The sequence below is a fragment of the Nyctereutes procyonoides genome, unplaced genomic scaffold (assembly GCF_905146905.1).
Source record: "Nyctereutes procyonoides isolate TBG_1078 unplaced genomic scaffold, NYPRO_anot_genome, whole genome shotgun sequence".
NCBI lineage: Eukaryota > Metazoa > Chordata > Mammalia > Carnivora > Canidae > Nyctereutes > Nyctereutes procyonoides.
Window position 1 is genome coordinate 44,021,239 of NW_026575135.1, and position 15,635 is coordinate 44,036,873.

At 31.3% G+C, this 15,635-nt stretch overlaps 1 long non-coding RNA gene across 2 annotated transcripts in view; it reads left to right on the forward strand.

Annotated features, from left to right (window-relative positions):
- The window catches only part of LOC129494527 (uncharacterized), a 1,043,078-nt gene that overhangs the window by 653,195 nt on the left and 374,248 nt on the right, over positions 1 to 15,635 (forward strand). For both annotated transcript variants that reach the window (XR_008661366.1, XR_008661365.1), the window contains exon 6: positions 11,951 to 12,000. This is a non-coding gene — a long non-coding RNA (uncharacterized LOC129494527). The remainder of the gene's footprint in view (positions 1 to 11,950; positions 12,001 to 15,635) is intronic.

Below are 15,635 nucleotides of genomic sequence, written 5' to 3' on the forward strand. Positions count from 1 at the left end.
ACTACAGTGCTATCCTGCACTACTATGCCAATAGATAGCCAAGACTTCAAACACCTTTGCTAAGGCTGCAGGAGTCTTAAGCAGTAGATATTTTCCTTGGGTAATAAAAAGGGTACTGTAGTCATGACGGATGTCACTTCTCCTGCACAGTCAGGTGGGGTGGGGAGGTTGCTGTGCTGTGTTGAGGAAGAGATAAATTGTTTTGGTGATAACTGCATGCCTTCAATAAAGGCTAATGATCAGGTGGAAAAATGACTAAACTTCCTCAAAAAAAAATTAAAAAATAAAAAATAAATTTAAAAAACTTCCTCAATGACCTTAACTTTGGCTCTCCCCTAGTTTTAGTTTCAAGACAGAGGGTCCTCTAACTTCTTAGGACAATTATCTCAGCTTTTGGGAATGCTCTCTGGGAATGTCCTATGCTCAGTCTCTTGGTATTTGTCCTCTACTTTCTTGTGATCTGTAATGACTCCCTCCCACATTCTCAACATTTCCCTCAGAGGTACTCCCTCTTGCCTCAAAACCCACTCATCATATTCTCTCACAGGAGTCTTTAATAGACTATTAAAATCCAAGCAAGAACAACAAAATCATGTTTCTCTTTCCTTACAAAGAAGATTATTCAATATTCAAACCTTTGCAGAAGTGAATACATATATAACACTAGACACACATGCATGTGTATATATGCATATTTGTATTCCTTGCCCCTTCTGCAGTGGAGAAAAGGAAGCTAATATTTCTCCGTAGTCATATAAACATCATTGTCACAGCTGATATTTGGTGAATACTTACTATGAGCCAGAACTTTTCTGCACACTTTGCATACATTTTATCAGTTAATCCTTGTAATCAAGTATAAACTCTTTGTATCTCTATTTAGAGAAACTGAGTCTTAAAATAATTTTATTATTTTGCAAGATACATATATTCATTTTTGAGGCAAAAATTTATTCAATTTTAATTTTTAGACATTATTAGTAAAGTTGACTATCTTATGATGCTAATTGGTCATTGGAAGCAATCCATACTATTTCATCTTTCTTACTTCTAGGTCATTGGAGTTATATTTACTCCTAATGATTTAAAGTATTGAAAATCATGTAATAGTGAGAAAAAATACAATAGTTTTATCTGTTATGTGATTTGTTTTTAATATTTGAGAGTAAAAACAGCACACAATGAAAGCATATGGCAGATAAACTTTGACATGTTATTCCATAGAAAAATGAGGAGTTTTTGATTATAGATATATTCATTTTTTCACTTATTTCCTAATATATGTTTTCTTTCATATTTTTTTTTGTTAATTTAAACTTGGTGACATATTCTCCATTTCTATTATCTCTTTCAAATATAGGACAAGCAACACTGATTTATAGTAATTAAGACAGGTCATCTGTTTCTGATTCATCAGGAAGCCCACGGAAAAATAGAATATTTCTTAGGTAGTTAATCAGAGCTCTATGACAACATCCAGCACACAGTGTTTTCAGTGATATTTCAAAATGTTTAACAGTGTTAGATAGCTTTTGAAGTAATTATGACTAGTATTCACAAATACAGTACTAAGATTTATGTGTCACTGGAGTTTTCTTTTTTGAATCTAGAATGCCATGAGCTGTAAGAGAAATTATTATTTTTATAGAGCTCTACAAAGGGGAAAAAAGCTAAATTATCCCATTGGGCATGCATCTTGATTTTAGAGATGTTAAAATTTGAAAAACAACATATGGTAAACACATGTAGCAGTAATTGTTACTATTGGCAGATATATGAAGTAGTATTTATAAGCAATGGAAATAGGCAGAAGCACACAGAGCTGGTGGGAGTAGAAGGTGGTACATTATTTCTGGAGGTCATTTTGGTAATACCAATCCAGAGCTGTAAAACCATTCATATCTTTTGATTCTATAATTCTTCTTAACCAAAAGAATTAGTGATTGATGTGCAGATATTTAGCAGCAGCTTTGACACGTTAGGTTCTGCTCTGAGAATTTGGGATATGTTAAATGAGGGAAGAAAGATCCTTGCCCTTCCTTATGCAAATCACATTCTAATAGAATATATTCAAATGATCATGATATACTGTACCTTGAATAACCTATACATATATAATATAATGCATATTATGTGTATAATACTTATATATACATAATATAGATGCTTAATAGAACAGTATTTGCTGTATGATTTTAATTTGTAAATGCATTTTAGCAAATAAAAACATTGCAAATACCCCACAGTAGGTGATTGGCATAATGTATTTAGCCAACTGAGCTTTATTTCCATTTGGGTTTTATTTTATAAATCTTAACCAGATTTTATTATTAAAAATGTAAATAACTAACATGGTTATGCTTTTGCTTTACTAATCAATCTATGTGTATTCTATTTTTATTCTGTGTTAATCTTAAAGTCTCAAAACAAGGTCTTAATGAGATTGTGAGCCTTGAGAGGCCAAGACTACATTAGTGCAATTCCCTTTATTTAATAAGCACTGATTCAGTGATTCTTAAAGTAGGGTGCATCATCAACAGCCATTAAGAACTTGTTAGAAATACAAATCTGGGGACTCCACTCCTCACCTAATGAATCAGAAGTTCTGGGGGCATGGCCCAGATAACTGGATAATCAAACCATTCTGATGAGCTCTCAAGTTTGAGAGGTACTATAGTAACTCCTACTAAATTGGAAGAAGTAAACTGATGTTTATTGGGCAGCTACCAAGAATCAGTCACCACAGTGACACTTCAACTAAATTACCTCATATGCATTCTGATAGCATACAAGAATGTATCATTAGCAGAGTCCACACCTAACTAGATCTATGCCCTTGGGCAAGTTATTTAGCTGCTGTGTTCCTCAGTTAATTTATATATAGAATAGATATAATAGAAGTGCCCTACTACTTAGGGTTTCTAAGAGGATTATTTAAATTGACCAGTGTATGAAAAATTCTAAGACATCTATAATTCTTATGTATTTGTGATCATTATTATTGTCAATTATAATCATTATTATTATTACAGCCTCGGTAAGTTAAATAACTTGCCAGATGCCATACAACTAAAATTTAATATTTTAAGTAAATATTTTCCTTCCATTTTTGTTGCACATATATCAGGACAGCCTATATGTGTAAACAAGGTCATAAACTTACATGGTATCTCACTAATCCCTTTCATTTATCAATGTTCAACCTATCTAGTAGAAGTGATAGCTAAATATGCAAAGGTCCGTGTGTTTTTCTATTTAAAAAAAGAATAAAGAAAGAAACCATGTATTAAGTAGTTGAAAGACGGGTGTTTTGCTTCATAGAATTGAAGGAAATAATGTTGGACTATCTTTAATATAGTTTGTATATGTTTCACACAGGCTATTGACAACTAGAAGAATAAGAATGTTTAATGAAATATTTTCAACATTAAAATAACATGCTATGGTACACAAAACTCAACCCATAAAATTGTAATTTTACTGCATATTCATAACCACAGAATAATTCCCACTATGCCATTATATTATATTTTTATTGTATAAAATATTAATTGAACCTATATACTTCTCAAATATTATATTCTTCTTTGATAATGAGAGGGTTAGACAATTTGCCCTCAACGCCATAAAATGCAGCATAAAATGTAACTAGTGGCTGAGTTGAGAGATGCTTCTGTAATTAAAGGGGGAAAATGAAGAATAAGATATGTGAAACTAATAAACAAATGGACAACAGCCAGACCACATATAATAATAGAATCCTGACCAACAAGCCTAAGAAGACAAATCATAACTTCTACAGCAATCGTGTCAGCATGGTCGGGAAAGTCCAGGAAATTTGGGACATTTTCAGGAGAATGACAGCCAATTTCCTTTAATTTTGAATCCCCACCCTTCACTTCACACTTCCAAGTCCTAACAAACTGAAGAAAGCCAAAATGCTTCCCAAACCAATCACATAGGATATTCTTCTTGTAATTAGCCCACTCCAGTTTTTCTACGCTAATAACCTCCATTCAGAGCATACCTGAAGCTTTCCCTTTTACTCACTACAAAGCTCTTTGACCTTGGTCTTGGCAAGTGTTTTTTGGTTAATGACACTGAAAGCAAAAGCCGCAAAGGCAAAAAATAAACAAATGGGACTATATCAAACTAAAAAGCTTCTGCATAGCAAAGGAAGTCATTAGCAAAATGAAAAGGCAACCTACATAATGGGAAAACTATTTGCAAACCATTTATTTGATCTCCATATATATAAAGAATTCACATAACTCAATAACCATAACTTTAAAATATATTTTAAAAATAAGCAGAGGAACTGAATAGACATTTTTTTCCAAAGAAGATCTATAAATGGCCAATAGGTACATGAAAAGATGCTCAACATCACTAATGAAAACCAAGCTATGCCGAAATATCACCTCATATCTGTTAGAATGGCTATATTAGTAAGACTAGAGATAATATGAGTTGGCAAAGATGTGGAGGAAAGGGAATACTTGTGTACTGTAGGTGGGAATGAAAATTGATACAGTCACTATGAAAAATAATATGAAACTTTCTAAAAAATGAAAATGGAATAACCATATGATTCATCATTCCAACTTGAGTATATATCCAATGAATATAAAACTGAATGAAGCTCCAAAGCTTATTTGAGCTTCTGCAATAGTTGAAGTGAGATGAAAATTAATGTTGCTATAGTAACCAATTAATTCACATAAAGGTTAAGTCAGTCCTGTGAACTTTTACACATTCTTACAGATTTTCCAGTATAATCATCTCCAGTAACTTAAGAATCATTATATTTTGCTCAGCGTTACAATTAATTTACATTTCTCCTCAAATGTAAAGGTATCTATAGCATGGCAATAGTTTTTCCTTTTTTTGAATTTAATTTTATTTTGAATTCCAGTATAATTAATATACACTGTTATATTAGTTTCAGGTGTGCAATACAGTGAATGCATGACAACTTTTATGGTGACATTGTTATTTTTTGAAGCTTCGTAAATTAGTGTGGGTGAATGTTAACTTAGGAAAATTATAATGGTGCCATTTGTGAAAAGTTTGAAGATCTGTTATGTTCTCATTTATAGTTTGAGGTTATTGTTGCCAATCATCTCCACAAAATAGGAAACTGTTTTTTTTTTAGAGTTTTATTTAAATAAGTAATCTCTATGCCCCACATGGGGCCCTAACTCCCATTCCTGAGATCAAGAGTCACATGCTCTTCAGACTGAGTCAGCCAAGTGCCCCAAAAGGAAACATGTTTAATAAAGTTTCAGTCTTTTGAATTCTATAGAGAGGCATTTTTCAGAATAGTGTTTTCTGAGTCAGACTATCACACATAAGCATATACACATTTTAGATTAAAAGATTTAAATCCACACCACCAAAATGGATTGTATAATGTTGCTTCTTTATTTGACACCAAAAATATTTGTAATAATTACTTTTTTTCACTAGGGTAAAACTTTATTTAGTGGTTTTTAACATTTTGATTTTTTGTAAGCACAATTTCGAAACAGATATTCATTTAGTTACCAAGTTATTAAAGGTATCACTACCAACAGGCTAATACACAAATTACAGCCTATAATGTTTATTAGCAACTTTTTGGTTTTCTATTCATGAATTTTTTTATTTAGTAGTTTTCAAATGGCTTCCCATATATAATAAAATCCTCTCAAAAGCCCTGGATGATTAATATTTGGTATTGATGTTAGTTAATTCACAAATAGCCTCTTTCTTCAGTAGACTGTAGATTATGGAAGACAGACTGTTTTTTGTTGTTGTTATTTTTATTTCCCTTAATTGCTACAGACATGTTAATACATAGTAGGAAGTTAATAAATTCAAACAAATTTGAGTTCTGAAAGAATATGCTACCCAATTTTCTAACACATTAAAATGTATCCAAGTTATTTAAGATCAAATTAAACTAATAGAGTGATATGAGGCACATGTGTTTTTAATAGAAGCCTTATTAAGATATAATTCACATGCCATAAAATTCATTTTTGTATTATTTTTAAAGTGTATACTTTAGTGGATTTATTATATTTTGTATTGTACAAACACTAACTGATTTTAGAATGTTTTTATTATCCAAAAAGAAGTTCTGTACCCAATTAGCAGTCATTCCTATCCTCCTCACTCCTCAGTCCCTAAAAGCCTCTAACCTATTTTCTGTCTCTATAGAATTTCTTTCTTGCCCATACTCAAAAGCTAACCCTTCCAAGCCTGAGATAACACTCACTGTTGATCAAGATCTAGTCTCCTCCTATTTTAGTACTCTGCTTGGGGGTTTAACAGAGCGAGGCAGTGAGGGCAGTCTGTCCTGATACAAAGTGACTGCTGGAGCCCTAGGCGTTTATTCTGCATTTCTGTGAGAAATGAATGGGAGAAAGGGACGAGGATACTCTCCACATACTTTCTACATTCAGTGACACTTTCTAGAAGTCACTCACTCCACTTCCACATACATGTTTGCCAGAACCCATCTTAGGACACCAAGTCTAAGGATCATAGTCTTGTTCCAAATGCCCACAAGCCTAGCTAAAATCAGAGGTTCTCTTATTAAAAACATATGGATGGGGAATAACTAGAATGGTCTGCCATAATGTTAAACCCTCTTGAACCTAATAAAGCTTATTATGCTGGAACATGAAGCATCTAGAGAGCAATCCTTACAAAAACATTTAGACTTATGGCAGAATATCTAGTGGGTTTTGATAGTGGCAACAAAATATGACATCGTTAAATACAGTATCAGTAACCAGGCTGTAACATCTATGAGAATAGGCCTTATTTGTATTGTTCTTTACTGTAACCTCACGTTCTGCTATAGTAGTGGCTGACACATTGTTCTCAGTAAATATCTGTTGGAAAAATGCATGCACTGCTAAACCAATATTGCAGTTATATATGTTATACATAGTTATAGTTACACAACAGATTTGCATAGATCTTAATCATGAGATGTATTGATTGTCCTAAAATCCATCACTACGGGTCACTCCAACTTTCCTAGGGTTTAAAATCTGCTTTGGGAAAAAAAAAATGACCCAGGTATTGAAAAAGACATTGAGAAAGTATGGGTACTGAGCTAAAGTAAAATGTAGCACCTAACTGCAAGACAGCTTTCTTCCTTTGGTCCTATCCATCAATCATTTATTTATTGGTGTATTTGGGTTTTCATTATTTATTTATTTATTGAGAGTTTAATATAGGACAGGTTTCACTGAAACAATCTATTTTTTCCCCAAACATTTTGCCTATAATTATAAGAATGTGCTTCTGGGATGATAAGCTTGGTAGTCTTGAAAATAGATAGTTCAAAGTTGTTTTTTTTTAAACATTATTTGCATTTTTCTAAATGAATAGAAGGCTAGCTGATTTTCTAAGTGTTTCTGATAACTATACTAAATTGTGCATATATTACATGAAATCTACATATTTTGAAAAATCTTATGTATTCTCAAATTTATTGGCAGAAAATTCTAGAAATTGGCATGTCTGATAAATAATGTATAATTTCAGTTTAACATTTAATGAGCTAGACACTGAGGGGCTGTCACTATCTAAAATTAATCCTAATATATTGACATTGTAGGACTGGAAGGATTTTTAACTTATTTGCTGTTCTTCTATATTTGTTTTTTTAGAAATTAGGGTGTAGTCAAAGCCCTGCTTTAAGAAGTTGAAGTTATAAGTTTCTTTTTAAATAAACTACAATGGGAGCCTCTAACTTCTTTCAGACTTCCTTCCCATTAGAAAAATCAGCATCTTTATGCTGTGTCAAACTAATAGGGTGAGAGAGTTTGTGTCTGAAACTCAGCTGTGCCTTTTACTTTGTGATCTTGGGCACATTTATTAACTTTCTAGTTAATTATCTTATCTATGCAACAAGGGTGACCATAATACCTGTTAGGACTACTATAGGGATTAAATGAGATGAATTTACAGCACTTAACATACTTCCTGCGATGCCTGGGTAGCTCAGCTGTTGAGCGTCTGCCTTGGGCTCAGGGAGTGATCCTGGGGTCCTGGGATCCATTTCCACATCAAGATCCCCCAGGGGAGCCTGTTTTTCACTCTGCCTATGTCTCTGCCTCTCTCTCTCTCATGAATAAATAAATAAAATCTTTAAAAAAAACAACATACTTCCTGACACACTATATATTCAATAAATGCTATCATTATTTTTACCTAAGACCAACCAACCAAGATGATAGTAGATACCTAATGAATGTGTAATTACATGTACATCATGCCCCCAAAAATGTAAATATGTGCATTGTAATGCCAATTGCAAGAATACTCATAATGATTAAATATCATGTAGAGACTATAATGTATGTTTCATACATGGCACAGCCTCTGAAGCCATGATCTCTGTGTTTAAAAAATAAATAAAAGAACGTATTGTAAATAACAACTCAGTTCATCTCTAAAGATACAGTTGTAAGAATCAAATGAGTTAATAATACAAAATACCTGGCCCAGTACCTGACATATGGTATGTGTTCAATAAATGTTATCTATTAATATTATCCTATCCTGGTACATAAATTAATTGGGATTCTAAATGTAATTAAGCTTGGGTTGAATTTTGACTCTACAATTTACTAGCAGTAAGACATTTTGGAGTTTATTCAATTAACTGTTAGCTTCCAATGTCTTTTCTGAAAATGGAAAATAATCACTAATACAAGAACTTTTGTGAGAATCAATGTAGAACAAACAATGTAGAGTATAGAAATCTTAGCACTGGCTATTTATTATCCATTGCTGATTAACTATGATTTTCCTAAAGGCATCAAACTATGTTTAAATTTATTTACTATTTTTTAACATTTTCTATAATTATTTAAAATGATTTCACAACCTTTAGGTTACCAAATCATTTCAAAATTATGATTCCTTCCACTTCCTCCAAAATACTGAAATTTCTTGCAAAAGTGAGCCGCAAAGAGATACCACAGTCAAATTCCTTTTAGCATCACAGAAAAATTAACATCTGAAATGCTGATTCCATGAATTTCTCCAAATGCCAAGTCACATATCTGATAAATGCACTCATTAATAGCATTAGTTAATTTATAGAAATACTAATTCAAGTACAACTTCTCAAGACTTCTGCAGTACTTTGACAGCCTTATAGACTTCTAAAAGGTGTAGGATAATAGAATTTCAGAATTACCAAAATTGCAATTTTGCTGAGGCATGCTTACTTTGCTCAGCAAAAATTCTTTCTGAATGGCTATCCCCACATAGACAAGTAGTACAAATGAAAGGAGTATATCTGATCAAATATATTTACTAGAATCTTATCTATGAAATAAAATTTCTTAAAATGCATCAATGATAAAATTCTAACATAGTACCGATGTCAAGGATTACTGATCCTTCACTACCAATCTCTCCCCTAAGAATAGTTATCATCTACATCATGTTAAAATTTATTTTCTCTCCTTTAATTATGTCCCAATACTCAGTATTCTTGCCGGAGTCAGGCCATGTAAATTATTATTTTTTTAAAAGTAGGTTAAAATTAGGGTAAGCCATATTTCTGCTTTGGCTTTCTAATATGCCTACAATCACCTCTCTGGCTTGGCTTTCCCTATGAAGACCAACCAGCCAAGTGTGTTGAATATCATTTCTGGAATTCCTGAATTTATTCACGGGTCATGACTTACTGTCTGAGGGTCTAACTTAACTACTCACTATAACAATACCCAAAATACCAACAAGAATGTTCTTTGGATTTACTGTTATTATTTGAATATTCACATTCAGATATAGATAAGCATTCTAGATATAACTAGAGGACAGAAATTTCTTTGTGCACTTTTTATGTTAAAATTTTGTTATTTAGGTAAAATTGTCAATTTAATATTGCAAATATGCAACATAGTGTCTGCTGGAGTAATCTAGCATCTGATAGTGCTACAAGAAATTATTGTTCCTGCTTTATAATGTCACACCTTAAAGCTTGACTTTAAGTCTTTAATAATAAAATGATAATAACAATGAAAAATTTTAATATATGTATCTAAGGAGTTCATTCTAGAATGATGATACTTTGCTTCAGCCAAATGTAGATTCTAACACTTAACCCTTTAACACCTACTCCAAATTTATTTTGATGCATCTCTTGATAAGAAAAGAGGAGGACACAGAACATATATAATTTCTTGATTGACTTGTTGAAGTAGAACTACTTATATCACACTAGATTCTTGAGGAGGGCTTCTTCTTTAGCGAGCATTAGCATGAAGTAGATCTTTTGAAGTCAATGTCTCAATCCTTGTTCCTGCAGGGAAAATAAAAGCAGAACACAAGAGAGAATAAGTAGCAGGTTCTCAAGGTTAATCCATGTGCACTGGAATTTGTAAAAACAATGCACAGGAGAGAAATCTGTGAAAGTCTAAGGAACAGTGTCTATCAACTCGGGAACAAGGAGACCTGGACTAGTGGCCGATAACTGGAGTGAAATACAATGGATTGAGAATCAAAGACTCAGAAAGCAGTCAAGTTAGCTCAGTGACTTTGACCAAGAAGATCTGAGCATTAACTGTCAAAGATTTTACTCCACACACGAATTTCAATTGGCAGAATAAGAATAATAATAAATTTTAATGTGAACATTCACACCTCAGAGATCGTGATATTTTGTTTTCCGCTAACGTTTCACCAGAAGGATATTAGAAACATTTTATTTTACTCCTCAAGTGGTTCTTTTAGTATCAGAATCACTTTTGCATGTGATAAATCCTCCTAAGAGTTAAATATTTCTTTGAGAGATAAGCTATGTTAACATAACATTTCTTTCAATTATATTAGAAAACAGAATAATTTGATACATAGACCTTTGAGAAAAACATATCCTTAAAAACAACACCACTCATTAAGGCATTGACATATAGATTCAATCTATTATGGTTTGTCTTTTCTTTCTTTCTTTCTTTCTTTCTTTCTTTCTTTTTTTGTTTGTCTTTTCTATTAACTTAAATTATAATGCATTACACAGTGGAGCACCTGCCTATATACCAGTCATTCACAGTTTTCGAAAGTGTTTATAAAGGTCACTAATTTCTTCACTAATGTGAAAGATTAAATCTCCAATTTATTCTTGTGTTCATATAGAGCAGAATCTACCTAGAAGTAAACAAATTCAAGGGCTTAATAAATATGTGTTAATTAGTAAGTTACTACTGCATCAAAATATTAAAACTCTTGCAAAGCTAACTATTAAATATGATCGCATATGATGCTAACTAAATGACTCAATTTAAAGATGGTAATATTAACCAATATCATATAGTATTATTATTAAATCGAATATCTTAATTTAAGGTGTATAACAAACTATAGAGTATTATACAGCCTTTAAAATCACGATAGATAATATTTATATTGATGGAAAGTTATATATTCTCCCTTGATTTAAACAGATAAGACAAAGATAAATATAGGATTGTAGTATGATAACCATGTTTGCATATGCATGTGTGCACACCCACTTGCGTAGCATGTACATGTGCATATGGGTGTGCATATATTTGAAACTGTTAAATGACTATAACTGAGAAGTTTCTGTAATATATGCAAAATAAATTTTGCTTGCAAATGTGCCCATCACCCAGAGCTCCACAAGAAACAAAAGAGACAATAAAAATTCTCTACTTGTTTGTCATTGCTGCTTTAAAGAGTTCAACTTAGAGTAATTAATCTTAAATCACAATAGTTTGATGTGAGCTGAGTAATGATAATGTTATTTCAGAGGAATGTTGTAGTCAAAATTGTTTGTCAAATTATGTGTATAATAATTACTCATACAATGAAGATTTTTCATAATATTGAATCACTATTTAACATTTTGTGATGCTTGAATTAAAATGTGATGCCAGTACTGACGGAAAATATTTTTATACTTTTCTAGGTCTCAGGGTGGTGAACTTTTTCTCTGAATTCCTAACCTGTGAGCTTATGGTAAGATTATAATTAATAGAGTCAATTTTAGAGGTGTTTTCCCCTTTATTATCCCTGCTTGATAATATCCAATAAATATAAAGGTAATTTGCATAATTCCATTGATACTTTATCATACTTTTACATAAATGTTGAAGAAACCCTGTGATGTTTTCTATCAAATGTCTATGTTCTTGGGTGGATTATAATAATATAGTTATTTGAAATAGTCTTTGATAGTTTCTAAGTGAATTTGGAGGCATTGTTCAGAACGGTAAGATTTATACCACCGAAAAAAGTTCTTTGGACATGAATGACAATTTTATAGATTAAAAATTTTTGTAGTGAGGTCCATTTGATGGCAATGAATAGAGCTGATGAGTTATTGAAAGGAAAACTTATTTTATCACCTGTCAAGATTTATCAAAATTGGATTCCTCTATGAAAGCTCGATATTGGAGCTTTAGAAAGGTGAAGGTAAAATATGTAACTATGGAAATAGAAATGATAAGAAGTAATCAGTGACTTCTAAGGTGATCTTATGGCCCTATTAATTTGTTAATGTCTTTGGTTCATGTATGCAATAACATTTGTTAAAAATGTGAATCTGGATTCCACTTATAATTGATTAGTACAGAATGTAAATAAACAGAATTTCATTTGTGTTATTTTAGTAAGATAGTTTTTAGTTTATCTCTTTTTTAATAGTATGCATAATAAAGATTTAGCTTGTAACTGGTATATAAAATGCAGATAATGTGGATATGTGTTATACATTTTATATTTTTGAGTAAATGATGTCTTAAAAAACACAAAGATGATCAAGTAAACTTGTTGGTTTGGTGATACAGCAGTATTGAAATGTATCTTGAAAAAAATTTTAAGTGACTATAGGCAGGAACCACCTCTGGGCATTATAAGATGTATGCCTTGATTACATTCTTTGAGACACTCAATCTACGATCGTTAAAGACAAGTGTCACATAGAAACAAGGGGAAATTTCACTGCTCTATCAACCAGACTCTGTTGATAATGGAAGAAGTTTTTTATGAAACACATTATTTGAATATGCATAGAGCAATAATTTTATTCCCAATAACCATTGTTAAGTGGTAACTTATATTTTACAAATATACATAAATGAACTTTTCTCACAAGTTGATTCAACTTCTAAAGTATGTCAAAATATTTTTTAAAATTACATTTATCATTATTTATCAACTCATATCCTGCTCATACCTTTTACGTATACAGTCTCAGTGAATTGTAACAGAATGAACACACCCGTATAACCAGCTCTCACATTAAAAAATAATAGTAATTTAAAAATATATATATATAACATTATAGTACCATAGTACCAATAACCCATTGCATAGTGCTCTTCTGGTAACTATATCCATGGAACATAAGCGCTATATTGACTTCCAGAAGGATAAATTACTTTCTGTTTTACATTCTATAAATGAAATTATATAGAATTACTACTTTGCCTCTTTTGCTCAGCATTACATTTGTAAGATTATATGCAATGAAATACCACTCATTTTCACTGTTGTGTAGTATTTAACTGTGTAGATGTACCAAATTATGATCCTTTATCCCATTTATAAGCATTTAGGTAGTTCTAGACTTTGATTTGTATGAATAGTGGTTATATGGACATCTGGAACATGTCTTTTAGGAAACCCATGCATGTCTTTTGTTAGATATTTGGGCTATGCATATGTTCTGCTTTAGTAGATACTGATAGTTTGCCAAAGTGGTTCTATCGATTTTTGAAAGCAGGATGTGAGAGTTCAGTTGGTCCATATTCTCATTAACATTTGGAATTTTTTATCCTTCTATTTTAGCCATTCTGGTGTGTTTATAGAAATATTTTAATTTAAATATCTTGAAGTTTGATGACATTAAACACTTTTTGATGATTGTCATATTTGTGATGATTATTTGTCATATGAATATTCTCCTTTTTGAAGTCTTAAGACTTGCCCTTTTTCTACTGTACTATGTATCCTTTGTTATTTTATGTATATAATGAGTATTAAATCCTCTGTGATGGAGCTGGCTGATTCACAACAGCCAACTGTTAAAGTGTCAGGAATTTTGAGAGCTGCGCGGTATTTTGAAAATCTGCTTCAGTAGAAGGTTTTACACCACATACACACTAAAACAAACAAACAGAGAGAAAAAACAAAAAAAAAAAACAGGAAAATTAGTTGGTAAACATTTTCTGGAACACCACTGGATATTTATGCTATATATTAAAACATTTGTTGGATTTTCTTAGTACTCTCCTGGAGGTATCTTTTGATGGATAGAAATTCTCAATTAGGTTTCTTTCTTTCTTTTTCTTTCTTTTTTTTTTTTTTCAATTAGGTTTATCTCTTGTCTGATTAGGGCTTTTTGTGTCCTATTTAACAAATATTTAAAAAAAGAAAGAAATATTTGCCTTTGCCATGGTTGCTAAGATATTTTCCTATGGTTTCTCTAAAAGCTTTGCTGTTTAACCTTTTATACTTATTCTTCTTCAGGTTTTAAGCATATTGTTCTATTGTTAAATTGTAAGGATATTCTTATTACCTTGTATTTAAGATAGTTTGTTGGATAGCTTTTCATTAGAATAGTAATTTAATTACGCTGTGTATATTTTAACTTATTGTAAAATTCATAAATAAATATGAAGAGACTGATGTTTGTTTAATAATTTAATGTTGCTACTTATAAGCAATTTGTAGGATTTTATAAAATTTAGATACATATTTATGTATTGTCTACTCTGTGTCACACACCACAATCAGTTATGTGGCCATCAATTATAATTTTGAAATGAATATTCAGCAGCATAACAAGATCAGAATTTGACTTTAACTTTTAATGTATATGAATTTATTTCCAGCATATATTAATGCCTGAAAAATAAATAATCTACAGAATCATTTAAAAAAAACTCAGAATTTATTCTTAGTATTCAAATAAAATTATTAAAATGTACTTAGTTGTCTCCAAAATATCATGTTTAATAAATTGCATAAACACATAACAGCCATGATAAATATAGTCTAAAGGATTAACTAAGAATACTGTATTATGTACTACATTGAGATTTTGTTTGCCTTGAGATTTATGTACAGACATGTATATGTATAAAATTTTCTATGACAAACACAGAAGTCCATCACATACCTGTTTTGTGCTTGATAGGAATAATAGTGTAAAAATCAGTATTAAGTCTTCCTTAAAATTCAGAGTCAATTATGCAAATGTGTATACATTTGCTACAGATTGTTTTGTTCTATTATGCATGGTTTGAATTGCATGTGTTTTTCCCTTGAAGTATTCATCTTGACTTAAATACCTTCAACTGTCTCCAGAATAGTTGAAATACTTAAGAAACGTAATGAAACATAATTGGATAATCATTTAAAATGGAAAGTTCAATAATTTCATATTCACGTACCCAATTTTGACCATTTAAAAAAAATCTCTGGGTCCATAACACAAGCCATTTCATTAAATTTGGAGTAACTCTTAAACAATGAAAGTACAAAAGCAAACCATATATATATAATAGGTTGTTTTTAATAGTCTTTAATAATAGTGAAAATTTTTTTAAGATTTTATTTATTTATTCATGAGAGACACAGAGAGAGAG